Genomic DNA, 18,835 nt, shown 5'->3' with positions numbered 1-18,835 from the left:
ATCAAAAGTTAAACTTGACTTCATGAAGCAAAACTCATATCATCTATGTCACACCAAGCAATCGTACTCTATGACTTGTGCCAATGTTCGCATGACTCTTTTTCCAGGTGGTTGAAACTGACCAGGATTTCAAGCCGAAACGGCCTCAAGAAACGACAGCGATTCTTTTCCTGAATCACCCTTTTTAGTGTTTTCCAGCATTTTTGTAAACATAGTTTGGTGATGTTTTTCTAAGTATCGTTTTGGGCATCAAATGAGTTTGTTTAAGTTTCTTTTTTGCTCGCAAAATGCTGTGAACGTCACTCAGGAACCTTCCAGGGGTCTTTCTAACCTACTCATTGACTTGTATATCAAGTATAAAGCAAGCAAAATATACCTGAAAAATGATATGCTCACTTCTGTTAACCGCTTGGCGTTTTGGGAAACTTAATGAGGTTAAAAGACGCTCAATACCTGATCATATGAACACCAAGTCTTTTTGCATGGAAATGAATCTGTTCAAACTATTGAGCATTTTCAAAGCCTTTTTCAGGAGGTGTTTGGAACAAAGTCACTCTAAATCCACCTTATGAATTTTAATAAACCTTGAACTGTAAAAGGTTCCAATTGATGATACGTTTAAATCAGATTTTTACATTTCAGTGAGGCCTGGAATTTTGTTTCCAATTGAAATCTTCCATTTTCTGAAATGTCTTCCAGAAGGATAATCACTGATATTGATCATGGTGCTATAAGAAAAGGTGTGAAACTCATAAGAATGAAACAGTGTCTGAGTAGTTGTGGCCGAGTGGTTAAGGCGATGGACTAGAAATCCATTGGGGTCTTCCTGCATAGGTTCAAATCCTGCCAACTACATTTAACTTCATGTAACATTTTGACGAATTATGTGAGTAGATCAATTTCCACATTCCCAAGTCTATCCCCAACAGAAATGGTCTGTAATCTATGGATTGTATTTGTAGAACCAGCTTAACAGCATCTGTAGATCTTCTTTTGATTAGTCAGCCGGGTGAGATGTCAATTGTGCATCACACCACCAATCAAACAAAGCTCAGAGGGTGCCATCAGGTATGTGGTGCAAATCCTCCTTTTTTCCAGCGAACACAGACCACTGCCGAGGCTGATGGACTGGGATATGAACTTTGATTTGCACCAACTCTACTTGAATTATCTTTCCCATGGAACCTTTTAGCACACCATGAAAAATCTTTAGTGACTTCTGGATGAGCAGAAGTTTTGCAATTTCTTTTTTTCTCACCCTTTTTCCAGCTGATAGATCCAGCACGCTAATTATTAGCCAGATTTCATCAACATTTTAAAACTGTCCTTGTTGTGATATCATGGAACTTTAAGCACACTTGTGGAATAAAAAGGGAGGAGATATTAATTTACCAATGTGTGTTAGATATACATTTGTGGGACAGCTTTAGAACCAGTTTTCATCATAATGCATGAATTCCCAGGTTCCACTGAGATTAGAACTCAGATCACTGGATTAAGAGTGAATTTCTCACATTTCCACTATTTACACATGCTCTTTTACTGTTTTCAAAAGAAAATCCAGCCAGCTTCATTGGTCATGTGGTTCCATGGTGTAATGGTTAGCACTCTGGACTCTGAATCCAGTGATCTGAGTTCAAATCTCAGTGGAACCTGAGAAATTCTTTGTGCATAGAGGTTTTATCTTTTCTGCTCACTCTCAATTTGCCAATGCACATGGTTTAACATAAAAAGAGAAAGTTAAAATCCACATGGCAAAAAGATATATCTATCAAGGAAGTTTAACTCAAAAGTTAAACTTGACTTCATGAAGCAATACTCATATCATCTATGTCACACCAAGCAATCGTACTCTATGATTTGTGCCAATGTTCGCATGACACTTTTTCCAGGTGGTTGAAACTGACCAGGATTTCAAGTCGAAACGGCCTCAAGAAACGACAGCGATTCTTTTCCTGAATCACCCTTTTTAGTGTTTTCCAGCATTTTTGTAAACATAGTTTGGTGATGTTTTTCTAAGTATTGTTTTGGGCATCAAATGAGTTTGTTTAAGTTTCTTTTTAGCTCGCAAAATGCTGTGAACGTCACTCAGGAACCTTCCAGTGGTCTTTCTAACCTACTCATTGACTTGTATAGCAAGTATAAAGCAAGCAAAATATACCTGAAAAATGATATGCTCACTTCTGTTAACCGCTTGGCGTTTTGGGAAACTTAATGAGGTTAAAAGACGCTCAATACCTGATCATATGAACAGCAAGTCTTTTTGCATGGAAATGAATCTGTTCAAACTATTGAGTATTTTCAAAGCCTTTTTCAGGAGGTGTTTGGAACAAAGTCACTCTAAATCCACCTTATGAATTTTAATAAACCTTGAACTGTAAAAGGTTCCAATTGATGATACCTTTAAATCAGATTTTTACATTTCAGTGAGGCCTGGAATTTTGTTTCCAATTGAAATCTTCCATTTTCTGAAATGTCTTCCAGAAGGATAATCACTGATATTGATCATGGTGCTATAAGAAAAGGTGAGAAACTCATAAGAATGAAACAGTGTCTGAGTAGTTGTGGCCGAGTGGTTAAGGCGATGGACTAGAAATCCATTGGGGTCTTCCTGCGTAGGTTCAAATCCTGGCACCTACGTTTAACTTCATGTAACATTTTGAATAATTATCTGAGTAGATCAATTTCCACATTCCCAAGTCTATCCCCCACAGAAATGGTCTGTAATCTATGGATTGTATTTGTAGAACTAGCTTAACAGCATCTGTAAATCTTCTTTTGATTAGTCAGCCGGGTGAGATGTCACTTGTGCATCACACCACCAATCAAACAAAGCTCAGATTGTGCCATCAGGTATGTGGTGCAAATCCTCCTTTTTTCCAGCGAACACAGACCACTGCCGTGGCTGATGGACTGGGATATGAACTTTGATTTGCACCAACTCTACTTGAATTATCTTTCCGATGGAACCTTTTAGCACACCATGAAAAATCTTTAGTGACTTCTGGATGAGCAGAAGTTTTGCAATTTCTTTTTTTCTCACGCTTTTTCCAGCTGATAGATCCAGCACGCTAATTATTAGCCAGATTTCATCAACATTTTAAAACTGTCCTTGTTGTGATATCATGGAACTTTAAGCACACTTGTGGAATAAAAAGGGAGGAGATATTAATTTACCAATGTGTGTTAGATATACATTTGTGGGACAGCTTTAGAACCAGTTTTCATCATAATGCATGAATTCCCAGGTTCCACTGAGATTAGAACTCAGATCACTGGATTAACAGTGAATTTCTCACATTTCCACTATTTACACATGCTCTTTTACTGTTTTCAAAAGAAAATCCAGCCAGCTTCATTGGTCATATGGTTCCATGGTGTAAAGGTTAGCACTCTGGACTTTTAATCCTGCGATCTGAGTTCAAATCTCAGTGGAACCTAAGAAATACTATGTGCATAGTGGTTTTATCTTTTCTGCTCACACTCAATTTGCCAATGCACATGGTTTAACATAAAAAGAGAAAGTTAAAATCCACATGGCAAAAAGATCTATCTATCAAGAAAGTTTAACTCAAAAGTTAAACTTGACTTCATGAAGCAAAACTCATATCATCTATGTCACACCAAGCAATCGTACTCTATGATTTGTGCCAATGTTCGCATGACACTTTTTCCAGGTGGTTGAAACTGACCAGGATTTCAAGTCGAAACGGCCTCAAGAAACGACAGCGATTCTTTTCCTGAATCACCCTTTTTAGTGTTTTCCAGCATTTTTGTAAACATAGTTTGGTGATGTTTTTCTAAGTATTGTTTTAGGCATCAAATGAGTTTGTTTAAGTTTCTTTTTTGCTCGCAAAATGCTGTGAACGTCACTCAGGAACCTTCCAGGGGTCTTTCTAACCTACTCATTGACTTGTATAGCAAGTATAAAGCAAGCAAAATATACCTGAAAAATGATATGCTCACTTCTGTTAACCGCTTGGCGTTTTGGGAAACTTAATGAGGTTAAAAGACGCTCAATACCTGATCATATGAACAGCAAGTCTTTTTGCATGGAAATGAATCTGTTCAAACTATTGAGCATTTTCAAAGCCTTTTTCAGGAGGTGTTTGGAACAAAGTCACTCTAAATCCACCTTATGAATGTTAATAAACCTTGAACTGTAAAAGGTTCCAATTGATGATACCTTTAAATCAGATTTTTACATTTCAGTGAGGCCTGGAATTTTGTTTCCAATTGAAATCTTCCATTTTCTGAAATGTCTTCCAGAAGGATAATCACTGATATTGATCATGGTGCTATAAGAAAAGGTGAGAAACTCATAAGAATGAAACAGTGTCTGAGTAGTTGTGGCCGAGTGGTTAATGCGATGGACTAGAAATCCATTGGGGTCTTCCTGCATAGGTTCAAATCCTGGCACCTACGTTTAACTTCATGTAACATTTTGAATAATTATCTGAGTAGATCAATTTCCACATTCCCAAGTCTATCCCCAACAGAAATGGTCTGTAATCTATGGATTGTATTTGTAGAACTAGCTTAACAGCATCTGTAAATCTTCTTTTGATTAGTCAGCCGGGTGAGATGTCACTTGTGCATCACACCACCAATCAAACAAAGCTCAGAGGGTGCCATCAGGTATGTGGTGCAAATCCTCCTTTTTTCCAGCGAACACAGACCACTGCCGTGGCTGATGGACTGGGATATGAACTTTGATTTGCACCAACTCTACTTGAATTATCTTTCCGATGGAACCTTTTAGCACACCATGAAAAATCTTTAGTGACTTCTGGATGAGCAGAAGTTTTGCAATTTCTTTTTTTCCTCACCCTTTTTCCAGCTGATAGATCCAGCACGCTAATTATTAGCCAGATTTCATCAACATTTTAAAACTGTCCTTTTTGTGATATCATGGAACTTTAAGCACACTTGTGGAATAAAAAGGGAGGAGATATTAATTTACCAATGCGTGTTAGATATACATTTGCGGGACAGCTTTAGAACCAGTTTTCATCATAATGCATGAATTCCCAGGTTCCACTGAGATTAGAACTCAGATCACTGGATTAAGAGTGAATTTCTCACATTTCCACTATTTACACATGCTCTTTTACTGTTTTCAAAAGAAAATCCAGCCAGCTTCATTGGTCATATGGTTCCATGGTGTACTTTTTGGACTTTTAATCCAGCGATCTGAGTTCAAATCTCAGTGGAACCTAAGAAATACTATGTGCATAGCGGTTTTATCTTTTCTGCTCACACTCAATTTGCCAATGCACATGGTTTAACATAAAAAGAGAAAGTTAAAATCCACATGGCAAAAAGATCTATCTATCAAGAAAGTTTAACTCAAAAGTTAAACTTGACTTCATGAAGCAAAACTCATATCATCTATGTCACACCAAGCAATCGTACTCTATGATTTGTGCCAATGTTCGCATGACACTTTTTCCAGGTGGTTGAAACTGACCAGGATTTCAAGTCGAAACGGCCTCAAGAAACGACAGCGATTCTTTTCCTGAATCACCCTTTTTAGTGTTTTCCAGCATTTTTGTAAACATAGTTTGGTGATGTTTTTCTAAGTATTGTTTTAGGCATCAAATGAGTTTGTTTAAGTTTCTTTTTTGCTCGCAAAATGCTGTGAATGTCACTCAGGAACCTTCCAGGGGTCTTTCTAACCTACTCATTGACTTGTATAGCAAGTATAAAGCAAGCAAAATATACCTGAAAAATGATATGCTCACTTCTGTTAACCGCTTGGCGTTTTGGGAAACTTAATGAGGTTAAAAGACGCTCAATACCTGATCATATGAACAGCAAGTCTTTTTGCATGGAAATGAATCTGTTCAAACTATTGAGCATTTTCAAAGCCTTTTTCAGGAGGTGTTTGGAACAAAGTCACTCTAAATCCACCTTATGAATTTTAATAAACCTTGAACTGTAAAAGGTTCCAATTGATGATACCTTTAAATCAGATTTTTACATTTCAGTGAGGCCTGGAATTTTGTTTCCAATTGAAATCTTCCATTTTCTGAAATGTCTTCCAGAAGGATAATCACTGATATTGATCATGGTGCTATAAGAAAAGGTGTGAAACTCATAAGAATGAAACAGTGTCTGAGTATTTGTGGCCGAGTGGTTAAGGCGATGGACTAGAAATCCATTGGGGTCTTCCCGCGTAGGTTCAAATCCTGCCAACTATGTTTAACTTCATGTAATATTTTGACTAATTATCTGAGTAGATCAATTTCTACATTCCCAAGTCTATCCCCAACAGAAATGGTCTGTAATCTATGGATTGTATTTGTAGAACTAGCTTAACAGCATCTGTAAATCTTCTTTTGATTAGTCAGCCGGGTGAGATGTCACTTGTGCATCACACCACCAATCAAACAAAGCTCAGAGGGTGCCATCAGGTATGTGGTGCAAATCCTCCTTTTTTCCAGCGAACACAGACCACTGCCGTGGCTGATGGACTGGGATATGAACTTTGATTTGCACCAACTCTACTTGAATTATCTTTGCGATGGAACCTTTTAGCACACCATGAAAAATCTTTAGTGACTTCTGGATGAGCAGAAGTTTCGCAATTTCTTTTTTTCTCACCCTTTTTCCAGCTGATAGATCCAGCACGCTAATTATTAGCCAGATTTCATCAACATTTTAAAACTGTCCTTGTTGTGATATCATGGAACTTTAAGCACACTTGTGGAATAAAAAGGGAGGAGATATTAATTTACCAATGCGTGTTAGATATACATTTGCGGGACAGCTTTAGAACCAGTTTTCATCATAATGCATGAATTCCCAGGTTCCACTGAGATTAGAACTCAGATCACTGGATTAAGAGTGAATTTCTCACATTTCCACTATTTACACATGCTCTTTTACTGTTTTCAAAAGAAAATCCAGCCAGCTTCATTGGTCATATGGTTCCATGGTGTAATGGTTAGCACTCAGGACTCTGAATCCAGCTATTTGAGTTCAAATCTCAGTGGAATCTGAGAAATTCTTTGTGCATAGCGGTTTTATCTTTTCTGCTCACACTCAATTTGCCAATGCACATGGTTTAACATAAAAAGAGAAAGTTAAAATCCACATGGCAAAAAGATCTATTTATCAAGTAAGTTTAACTCAAAAGTTAAACTTGACTTCATGAAGCAAAACTCATATCATCTATGTCACACCAAGCAATCGTACTCTATGACTTGTGCCAATGTTCGCATGACTCTTTTTCCAGGTGGTTGAAACTGACCAGGATTTCAAGCCGAAACGGCCTCAAGAAACGACAGCGATTCTTTTCCTGAATCACCCTTTTTAGTGTTTTCCAGCATTTTTGTAAACATAGTTTGGTGATGTTTTTCTAAGTATCGTTTTGGGCATCAAATGAGTTTGTTTAAGTTTCTTTTTTGCTCGCAAAATGCTGTGAACGTCACTCAGGAACCTTCCAGGGGTCTTTCTAACCTACTCATTGACTTGTATATCAAGTATAAAGCAAGCAAAATATACCTGAAAAATGATATGCTCACTTCTGTTAACCGCTTGGCGTTTTGGGAAACTTAATGAGGTTAAAAGACGCTCAATACCTGATCATATGAACAGCAAGTCTTTTTGCATGGAAATGAATCTGTTCAAACTATTGAGCATTTTCAAAGCCTTTTTCAGGAGGTGTTTGGAACAAAGTCACTCTAAATCCACCTTATGAATTTTAATAAACCTTGAACTGTAAAAGGTTCCAATTGATGATACGTTTAAATCAGATTTTTACATTTCAGTGAGGCCTGGAATTTTGTTTCCAATTGAAATTTTCCATTTTCTGAAATGTCTTCCAGAAGGATAATCACTGATATTGATCATGGTGCTATAAGAAAAGGTGTGAAACTCATAAGAATGAAACAGTGTCTGAGTAGTTGTGGCCGAGTGGTTAAGGCGATGGACTAGAAATCCATTGGGGTCTTCCTGCATAGGTTCAAATCCTGCCAACTACATTTAACTTTATGTAACATTTTGACAAATTATGTGAGTAGATCAATTTCCACATTCCCAAGTCTATCCCCAACAGAAATGGTCTGTAATCTATGGATTGTATTTGTAGAACCAGCTTAACAGCATCTGTAGATCTTCTTTTGATTAGTCAGCCGGGTGAGATGTCAATTGTGCATCACACCACCAATCAAACAAAGCTCAGAGGGTGCCATCAGGTATGTGGTGCAAATCCTCCTTTTTTCCAGCGAACACAGACCACTGCCGAGGCTGATGGACTGGGATATGAAGTTTGATTTGCACCAACTCTACTTGAATTATCTTTCCATTGGAACCTTTTAGCACACCATGAAAAATCTTTAGTGACTTCTGGATGAGCAGAAGTTTTGCAATTTCTTTTTTTCTCACCCTCTTTCCAGCTGATAGATCCAGCACGCTAATTATTAGCCAGATTTCATCAACATTTTAAAACTGTCCTTGTTGTGATATCATGGAACTTTAAGCACACTTGTGGAATAAAAAGGGAGGAGATATTAATTTACCAATGCGTGTTAGATATACATTTGCGGGACAGCTTTAGAACCAGTTTTCATCATAATGCATGAATTCCCAGGTTCCACTGAGATTAGAACTCAGATCACTGGATTAAGAGTGAATTTCTCACATTTCCACTATTTACACATGCTCTTTTACTGTTTTCAAAAGAAAATCCAGCAAGCTTTTAGCACACCATGAAAAATCTTTAATGACTTCTGGATGAGCAGAAGTTTTGCAATTTCTTTTTTTCTCCCCTTTTTCCAGCTGATAGATCCAGCATGCTAATTATTAGCCAGATTTCATCAACATTTTAAAACTGTCCTTGTTGTGATATCATGGAACTTTAAGCACACTTGTGGAATAAAAAGGGAGGAGATATTAATTTACCAATGTGTGTTAGATATACATTTGCGGAACAGCTTTAGAACCAGTTTTCATCATAATGCATGAATTCCCAGGTTCCACTGAGATTAGAACTCAGATCACTGGATTAAGAGTGAATTTCTCACATTTACACATGCTCTTTTACTGTTTTCAAAAGAAAATCCAGCAAGCTTCATTGGTCATGTGGTTCCATGGTGTAATGGTTAGCACTCTGGACTCTGAATCCAGCCATCTGAGTTCATATCTCAGTGGAACCTGAGAAATTTTTTGTGCATAGCGGTTTTATCTTTTCTGCTCACACTCAATTTGCCAATGCACATGGTTTAACATAAAAAGAGAAAGTTAAAATCCACATGGCAAAAAGATCTATCAATCAAGAAAGTTTAACTCAAAAGTTAATCTTGACTTCATGAAGCAAAACTCATATCATCTATGTCACACCAAGCAATCGTACTCTATGACTTGTGCCAATGTTCACATGACACTTTTTCCAGGTGGTTGAAACTGACCAGGATTTCAAGCCGAAGCGGCCTCAAGAAACGACAGCGAATCTTTTTCTGAATCACCCTTTTTAGTGTTTTCCAGCATTTTTGTAAACATAGTTTGGTGATGTTTTTCTAAGTATTGTTTTGGGCATCAAATGAGTTTGTTTAAGTTTCTTTTTTGCTCGCAAAATGCTGTGAACATCACTCAGGAACCTTCCAGGGGTCTTTCTAACCTACTCATTGACTTGTATAGCAAGTATAAAGCAAGCAAAATATACCTGAAAAATGATATGCTCACTTCTTTTAACCGCTTGGCGTTTTGGGAAACTTAATGAGGTTAAAAGACGCTCAATACCTGATCATATGAACAGCAAGTCTTTTTGCATGGAAGTGAATCTGTTCAAACTATTGAGCATTTTCAAAGCCCTTTTCAGGAGGTGTTTGGAACAAAGACACTCGAAATCCGCCTTATGAATTTTAATAAACCTTGAACTGTAAAAGGTTCCAATTGATGATACGTTTAAATCAGATTTTTACATTTCAGTGAGGCCTGGAATTTTGTTTCCAATTGAAATCTTCCATTTTCTGAAATGTCTTCCAGAAGGATAATCACTGAAATTGATCATGGTGCTCTAAGAAAAGGTGTGAAACTAATAAGGTTGGAACAGCATCTGAGTAGTTGTGGCCGAGTGGTTAAGGCGATGGACTAGAAATCCATTGGGGTCTCGCTGCGTAGGTTCAAATCCTGCCAACTACGTTTAACTTCATGTAACATTTTGACGAATTGTCTGAGTAGATCAATATCCACATTCCCAAGTCTATCCTCCACAGAAATGGTCTGTAATCTTTGGATTGTATTTGTAGAACCAGCTTAACAGCATCTGTAGATCTTCTTTTGATCAGTCAGCCTGGTGCGTTGTCACTTGTGTATCACACCACCAATCAAACAAAGCTCAGAGGGTGCCATCAGGTATGTGGTGCAAATCCTCCATTTTTCCAGCGAACACAGATCACTGCCATGACTGATGGACTGGGATATGAACTTTGATTTGCACCAACTCTACTTGAATTATCTTTCCGATGGAACCTTTTAGCACACCATGAAAAATCTTTAGTGACTTCTGGATGAGCAGAAGTTTTGCAATTTCTTTTTTTCTCACCCTTTTTCCAGCTAATAGATCCAGCACGCTAATTATTAGCCAGATTTCATCAACATTTTAAATCTGTCCTTGTTGTGATATCATGGAACTTTAAGCACACTTGTGGAATAAAAAGTGAGGAGATATTAATTTACCAATGTGTATTAGATATACATTTGCAGAAAAGCTTTAGAACCAGTTTTCATCATAATGCATGAATTTCCCAGGTTCCACTGAGATTAGAACTAGTGTTGAGCAAACATGCTCGACACTGCTCAGTACTCGCCTGAGCATCACGCTACTCAGGATGTTCGGTGAGCACTGAGCATTTCCGGGTTTCTCGGGCGGGAGCTCGGGTCTCCACCTTGCATGTTTGGCGCTCTTTACAGAGCCAATGAACATGCAGGGATTGCCAGCCAGTCACTGTAATGCCGCAGCCATGTTGTTTGTGGGCATTACAGTGATTGACTGGCCGCACAGCGTCACCTCGAGTATTTAAAACCGGGTGCCGCCATCTTGGACACAGTCGCTCCGGATCAGACAGTGTAGGGACAGCGCTGCTGATTTAGGGAGAGATATATGCTGCAAAATAGTTAGTGTAGGGTCTGTAAAGGCTGCCAGATCAAACAAACAGTCCTTCCCAGGACTAATATCCATCCTAGGTATATCACGCAGGCAGGCAGGCAGGCTGTATAGGAGACGCAGTGGTTATACCAGCAAACGCTACATTACAGTCCTGTGTGCTGCTCCTGTTGCTGAAATTGCTGGACTTAGCTCCGGGGGCCAGGAAAAATCCTTTTTTTTTTATCTAAATCCTCTTATTTTTTTCCTTCTACAAAATGTACAAATACCCATCTTATTAACCTTTTGGTGTCCCCCCCCCCCCAAAAAAAAAAGTGTGCCTCTGATTTTTCAGACACAAATATATCTGTTGAAAATAGTCTGGTGTAGGCCCGAGAAATAGAAGTGTGGTTTTGCAGTTCTATGGGCCATTTGTATCTAAAAAAAACAGTTTGAGTGTGTCGCTCACTGTTCAGCCGCAAATATATATATTTAAAAAAGTCTGGTATACACCAGTAAATTATTACTGTGGTTTTGATGTTCCACGGTAAAACATCTCTATTATCCTGTTTTTGGCATTTTTTGCTGTATAAAAATAATAATAGTGTCTCCCTGATTTTTCAGACACAAATATATCTGTTGAAAATAGTCTGGTGTAGGCCCGAGAAATACAAGTGTGGTTTTGCAGTTCCACGGTACAAACCTCTGTATTATCCACTTTTGGGCCATTTGTATCTAAAAAAAACAGTTTGAGTGTGTTGCTCACTGTTCAGCCGCAAATATCTCTATTTAAAAAAGCGTGGTATACCCCAGTAAACGATAACTGTGGTTTTTCCATCCCACGGTAAAAAATCTCTATTATTCAGGTTTTGGTAGTTTTTTCCGTAAAGAAAAACAGTAGTGTCTCCTGACTGTTGTGACGCAAAAATATATCTGTTGAAAATAGTCTTGTGTAGGCCCGACATCCCAGTGTGGTTTCGCAGTTCCACCGGTCAAATCGCTGTACTAACCAGTTTTGGGCCTTTGGTATCTAAAAAAAAAGCAGTTTGAGTGTGTCGCTCACTGTTCAGCCGCAAATATCTCTATTTAAAAAGTGTGGTATACCCCAGTAAACAATAACTGTGGTTTTCCTCTTCCACGGTTCTAATCTACTCTTTATTACCCTTTTTCCATTGATAGTGCAAGTGTAAGCTATTTTACTTCATTTACAATGGGCAAGGCACGTGGCAAGGGACGTGGAAGTGGACGTTCTGGTGATTGTTCGTGCAGAAGATGGGGCCGTGGCCAAGGTGAAAATGTGCCACAACCAACAGCCACATCTTCTCGCTCCCACTTCTTGACCGAATTACTAGGGAAGCACAGAACAACACCAGTATTGAGAACTGATCAGTGTGAATAGGTTATTAATTGGATAACAGACAATACTTCCAGTTACCTGGGCACCACTACCGCCGGTCTGTCTTCCACACGGTCAACTCTTAGTAGCCGTGAGTCTCGACCGCATACTCCTCCTCACCCTGATGCTCCTTCCTCCCAGCATGCCGAGTGTCGTCAGACAGCAAGTGATCCCACACTTGGACACTCTGAAGAGCTGTTCACTGGTCCATTTCCATATTTGGGCCCCTCGCCTGATATGCTTCAAGTGGTCGAAGAGGAGATCCCATGTTGCGATGCCCAAATATTTGAACAGCCACGGCCACAGGAAGTCGACGTTGGCAATCTGTCACAAGAGGTGGACGATGACGAGACACAATTGCCAGGAAGTGAGGAGGAGGATCGTGGTGCGCAAGTGGAAGAGGAGGAGGTGGTGGATGATCTAGTAACTGACCCAACGTGGAAGGAGGACATGCAGAGTGAGGCCAGCAGCACACAGGGGGAGGGAGGCAGAGTACCCCAACAGGCAGGAAGAAGCAGTGTGGTGACCGCAGACAGAAGGCAGGCAACCGTTCCCCGTAACACCAACACGAAGAACGTTGCCAGTACAAGCGGTAGGTCTTCCAGAGTCTGGGATTTTTTTAAAGACTCTGCTGATAACCCCAAAACGGCCATATGTTCCACCTGCCATGCCAGCATCAGAAGGGGTGACAAAACTACCAGCCTGACCACCACCAGCATGATCAGGCACATGGCAGCAAAGCACCCGACTTTGAGGGGCGAAACCCAGGGTCCACGACCAGCGTCAGCGGGTGTCACCACTGCTTCTTCCACTGTTGTGCGTGCAATAGAACCCCCTGTTGTGTGTGCAAGGCAATCCCCTGTCCATACTGCATGTAAAAATGCCCCCTCCTCTCAGTCTTCACTTGTTATGGCAGTTTCTCAAGAAACAGCATCAACGTCCACGTCCACGTCCCACTGCAGCGTTCAATTGTCCATATCCCAGACCTTTGAACGAAAGCGGAAATTCGCAGCTAACGCCCCACAGGCCACAGTCCTAGATTTGCACATTTCACGACTGCTTGCATTGGAAATGCTGCCTTTTAGGCTGGTGGAGACGGAATCCTTCCGCAATCTTATGGCGGTGGCCGTCCCTCGGTACTCGGTCCCCAGCCGACACTATTTTGCCAGGTGTGCCATCCTCGCACTACACAAGCACGTGTCCCAAAGCATCTGCCGTGCCCTCAACAACGCAGTTACTGGGAGAGTCCACCTGACAACGGACACGTGGACAAGTGCTTGTGGCCAGGGACGGTACATCTCTCTGACGGCACACGGGGTAACCATAGTGGAAGCCGGGACCCAGTCGGACCTTGGGACGGAACACATCCTCCCCACACCGAGGATTGCGGGCCCTATGTCAGTCAGAGTTGCCCCCACAGTGTACAGCTCCTGCGCATCCTCCTTCTCCTCCTCCTCCTCGTTTTCAGCCTCCATCTCAGATATCACCACGTCAGTTACAAGCTGGAAGCATTGCAGTACTGCCTTCGCCAAGCGGCAACATGCTGTGCTGAAACTCATAAGCTTAGGTGATAAACCTCACACTGCTTGTGAGTTGTGGACAGCTGTGAAAGGGCAGGCAGATCTGTGGCTGAGACCGCTGAACCTACATCCCGGCATGGTCGTGTGTGACAATGGCCGTAACCTGGTGGTGGCTCTGAGGCGAGGTGAGATCATACACGTAGCATGCCTGGCTCATGTGCTTAACCTCGTGGTTCAGCGTTTTCTTAAATCATACCCGAGTTGCCAGATCTGCTCGTGAAAGTACGCCGCCTGTCAGCTCATTTTCGCAAGTCGGCTACAGCTTCCGCCGCCCTTGCTGTGTTGCAGCAGCGTTTGCAGCTTCCGGCACACCGGCTGGTGTGTGATGTCCCCACACGTTGGAACTCTACCCTCCACATGTTGCAAAGGATTTGTGAGCAGAAGAGAGCAGTTGTGGAGTACCAGCTGCAACAAGGCCGTCGATATTCAGGTCAGACTCCACACATAAGACCTCAGGAGTGGACCTGGATATCTGACATATGTACCATCCTGACAAACTTTGAGGAGGCCACCAAGATGGTGAGTGGCGATGACGCCATCATTAGTGTCAGCATCCCACTTGTCTGTCTTTTGCAATGCTCTCTGCAGAGAATTAAAGAGGAGGCATTGCAGCCAGAGTATGATGAGATGGATCAAGAAGCTATAGCGGGCGATTACACACAGCCCAGCCTCATCTCATCCCAACATGCATTGGGGGACAATGAGGGAGAGGAGGAGGAGGAGGAGGAGGAAGAACAGGAGCTGCTATCATGCGTTGTAGACGGTAGTACCTGTACAAGTGTCATACCGTCGGTTCAGCGTGGGTGGCCTGAGGACAGGGGGGAGGAGGAAGAGGAGGAGGAGGAGGAGAGCATGGTCAGTCGTCATCTTGGTGAGGACATGGAAATCTTGCCCATTACCAGTCTGGCACGCATGGCTGACTTTATGTTACGCTGCCTTAACCGTGACCCTCGCGTTGTCAAAATGTTGGGTGACAGTCATTACTGGTTGGTGACACTTGTAGACCCCCGCTACAAGGAGAACTTTCACTCTCTTATTCCTGAGGTGGAGAGGTCTGCAAAAATGGGGCAATACCAGAAGGCCCTTGCTGCAGAACTCTTAAAAAAATTCCTATCTGAACACGCTAGTGGCAGAGGTCACAGTTCGTTGCCCAACCAAGGCGTACAGGCGAGAGAGATGCAACTCCAATCCAGCAGAGGCAGGGGAACACTGTCAACGTTCTGGGACAGTTTTCTGACACCCGCCCAGCTTATTGGCCCTGAGGCGCGGGGTACTCTCACAAGGAGTGGAAAGTTTCAAAATATGGTGAGGGAGCACCTTGCCGATCGTACCAGCGTCCTCCGTGATTCCTCTGTGCCTTTTAATTATTGGGTATCCAAGCTGGACACTTGGAATGAACTCGCTCTGTACACCTTGGAGGTCCTGGCCTGCCCTGCCGCTAGCGTGTTATCGGAGCGTGTTTTTAGTGCCGCTGGGGGAATTATAATTGAAAAGCGCATTCGCCTGTCAACTGACAATGCTGACAAGCTGACCCTTATCAAAATGAATAAGGGCTGGATTGGGCCAGACTTCTCATCACCACCAAATGACAGCAGAGTAACATAAAGTCAAATCCACTGTGTTATTTCGGGAGGTGTATTCACATGCACCGCTTCACTCCCACACATGGGTATACGCTTCCTCGTTTCGGCTGTTTAATCTTCTTCTCCTTATCCTCAGCGTCCACCACCACTATAACACCAGGGTGCCAGCATTGCAAGTTCCTCCGTCCTAATTTTTGGCAGCTTTTGCTGGGAAAGCATAAGCAAATACCATGGGACACCCACTCCCCAATAATGGGACTTATGTTTGTAATATGCTGTACTGCATGGCTCTTGTAAGGGGCATTGCAAGTTGCTCCGTCCTAATTTTTGGCAGCTTTTGCTTGCAAGGCATAAGCAAATACTGTGGGACACCCACTCCCCAATAATGGGACTTATGTTTGTAATATGCTGTACTGCATGGCTCTTGTAAGAGGGATTGCAAGTTGCTCCATCCTAATTTTTGGCAGCTTTTGCTGGGAAAGCATAAGCAAATACTATGGAAGACCCACTCCCCAATAATGGGACTTATGTTTGTAATATGCTGTACTGCATGGCTCTTGTAAGGGGCATTGCAAGTTGCTCCGTCCTAATTTTTGGCAGCTTTTGCTTGCAAGGCATAAGCAAATACTATGGGAGACCCACTCCCCAATAATGGGACTTATGTTTGTAATATGCTGTACTGCATGGCTCTTGTAAGGGGCATTGCAAGTTGCTCCGTCCTAATTTTTGGCAGCTTTTGCTAGCAAGGCATAAGCAAATACTATGGGACTCCCACTCCCCAATAATGGGACTTATGTTTGTAATATGCTGTACTGCATGTGACGCGCCCCCTGGGCCGTGTGTACACGTGTGTGGGATACCCGGTGCCGGGTCTCTGGGGTCTGTAGTCTCCGTGGCGTTGACCCGGTCCCGTGGCTCAGGCTGGTCAAACCAGTTGCAGTCTTTCTTAGGTTTTGAGGTTAATTGTCCGACTGCGCCTCCCGAGGATTGCGGTCAGGGAGTACCACCGCTGCGAGGCAGACCGCTGAGGCTGGTGTTGCGTGTGCAGCATAGAATGGGATAACTCCCCTCGGGAGGAGTATAGCCTCAGGGCAGTGAGTGTGGATGATGGGGATGATGGTGCATGAGCGCAGCAGGAACGACTCAGAGTCTTTGCAGTGCAGTTCAGGGTCTTTACTGATGAATATAAGGTAGACCCTCCCGGGAGTACTGGCTAGCATAAGAGGCCTGGTCAGTCTGTGAGCAAGCAGGAGTTCCCCAGGCCAGGTGGAGTTGTAGGCCTCCAAGTCTGTCTGCACTCTTCCTGGCTACCTTGCTGTAAGCGGGTAGAAGTAGCCCACGTCCCTGAGTGTACCGTGTAGTGCTCACCCGTATGGCTGGTGACTTGGGGCCTTCTGTTAGCCACCACTCCACGACGGCGGTGTTGGTCCCTTGCTTGTGACTGAGCCTCCGGGCTTCTATGGCCAGAGGACCTGAAATCCCCTGCCGGCTGGTTTCTGCTGCTGGATATATAAGTCCTCACAGCTTCGGACTCCTGTGTCCGGTTCCTATTGTCTTCTGCCAGGGCGAGCTCTGCTCAGCTTCCAGCCCCTGGTCTTTAGCTCCTAGCTCCTACAGAGCTCCTTGCTGTTACTTTCCCTTGCTCTCACTCTGACTCTGACTGTTCTCTGACTCACTCAACCCGCCCCAGATCCAGTTTATAAGGGCAGAATTCTCCCCTCCCAGGACTGGGGCAGGAGGATCTTGCATGTTTAAGGGATCCTGACCAGGAAACCTCCCACTTGCTCTCCGACGTAATATCTCTATTACTGTGGTGACTAGACCCCTGGGGTGCCACACATGGCTCTTGTAAGGGGCATTGCAGTTCCTCATAATTTTTGGAAAGCCTTCCATTCACTGCTTAGGCCAACAGTGCACGGGAGACCCAGTTGCTATAAATCGAAAAAAAGGTTTAGTTAACGCCCTCTGACCTCCATGTCATTTCCAAGGGGCATTGGAGTGGCTCGAAATTTTTGGTAGGCACTGCACTCACTGTATGCCCTATAACTGTGTAGCCGAACAGCTCCTTTTGTTACAGAAATATATCCTGCAAGACATATCTGGTTGACTGGCCTGATATTGATGTGAATGGTTCCTGTTCCTCCTGCTCTTTCTCCTTTGCCACCACCTCATCCATCATTTATCACCTGAAGCTTTGTTTTAACGGGAGTCATAGAACTGGGATAGTAGCAGGAAAACATCCAGCAATCCTCGGAGGAGGTAGGATATGCTCCAAAACGCGGACCACCTCAGGCCTAGCCGCTTCTACATACATGCGCTTGCATTCCAAGAAAACAAAGCAGATGCTAACTTCTATCATCATCATCATGCTCCTCACCTAGGCACTCTCAACTCCCCTGATCGAGAAGCCAGGGCCCACTGGAGGAGTCTGGTTCTCTGGTGGGCTCGTCCAATGCTGCCCAAAAGCAGGCCAGGCTAAGAAAAGTGTGGGGGAAGGTGACAGGAGAAATCAGGGCGGCTGGGGACCGAGTATGGACACCTGGCCGCCACCTGGCGGCTTTGGACCGAGCGTGGACACCCGGCCGCCGGGCGGCTGGGGACAGAGTATGGATACCTCGCTGCCGAAGCGGCCATGAGGTAGTGGCCAGCTTCGGCCTCCTCCAAACTAAAAGGCCCCATTTCAAGTGAAAGCTAGCAGTATGGTATTGCAGCCTGTGGGTGGGTGGGTGGTTGGCTGCATATTTTCGCTTGCATTGCAAGGATTGGGGGAGGTACAATTGAACACTGCCCTGGGACAAGGACTTGCACGGGAATAGTTGCAAGTCTGCATCTTCTGATGCGGCAAGGATCACTTCTGATGGGCACACTTTTAGACAGTGACCTGGGGGTCAGAGATGCTTCCAGGGGTCTTCGCCATGCTGATCCCTTGTCTTTTCAGCACTGTATGCATGTGTCACAAAGCACATGGCCAGATAAGGTTGTAAAATGTTAAAATGACATTTCCCGGTGAACGCATTTGTCACGGTTGAAAGCAATACAAAAGTGCAAAAACGCATGAAAAATGCTACTTGTGAACATAGCCCAAGGTGTGGAGGAGTATTTTTGTTTTTGGTTATTTATTTTACCTTATACACAAGTTTTTACCCTGGAAAGGAAATTCCTTAACATATTTCACAGGAAAACCGTT

General features: G+C 42.9%; 6 non-coding genes across 6 annotated transcripts; all 6 read left to right on the top strand.

Annotated features, from left to right (window-relative positions):
- Positions 1 to 773: 773 nt before the first annotated feature.
- On the top strand, positions 774 to 855 carry TRNAS-AGA (transfer RNA serine (anticodon AGA)). Its single transcript has one exon. It is a non-coding gene; the product is annotated as a tRNA-Ser (tRNA).
- A 728-nt stretch (positions 856 to 1,583) lies between these two features.
- Positions 1,584 to 1,655, top strand: TRNAQ-CUG (transfer RNA glutamine (anticodon CUG)). Its single transcript has one exon. It is a non-coding gene; the product is annotated as a tRNA-Gln (tRNA).
- A 4,466-nt stretch (positions 1,656 to 6,121) lies between these two features.
- Positions 6,122 to 6,203, top strand: TRNAS-AGA (transfer RNA serine (anticodon AGA)). Its single transcript has one exon. It is a non-coding gene; the product is annotated as a tRNA-Ser (tRNA).
- Positions 6,204 to 7,906: 1,703 nt separating this feature from the next.
- TRNAS-AGA (transfer RNA serine (anticodon AGA)) lies at positions 7,907 to 7,988 on the top strand. Its single transcript has one exon. It is a non-coding gene; the product is annotated as a tRNA-Ser (tRNA).
- Positions 7,989 to 9,089: 1,101 nt separating this feature from the next.
- On the top strand, positions 9,090 to 9,161 carry TRNAQ-CUG (transfer RNA glutamine (anticodon CUG)). Its single transcript has one exon. It is a non-coding gene; the product is annotated as a tRNA-Gln (tRNA).
- Positions 9,162 to 10,064: 903 nt separating this feature from the next.
- Positions 10,065 to 10,146, top strand: TRNAS-AGA (transfer RNA serine (anticodon AGA)). The gene has a single exon. It is a non-coding gene; the product is annotated as a tRNA-Ser (tRNA).
- Positions 10,147 to 18,835: the final 8,689 nt, after the last annotated feature.

The sequence above is a fragment of the Phyllobates terribilis genome, unplaced genomic scaffold (assembly GCF_046119375.1).
Source record: "Phyllobates terribilis strain yellow unplaced genomic scaffold, ASM4611937v1 Scaffold_13__5_contigs__length_258822181, whole genome shotgun sequence".
NCBI lineage: Eukaryota > Metazoa > Chordata > Amphibia > Anura > Dendrobatidae > Phyllobates > Phyllobates terribilis.
Note: the sequence above shows the minus strand (reverse complement) of the source record. Positions and strands in the feature narration are given on the sequence as shown.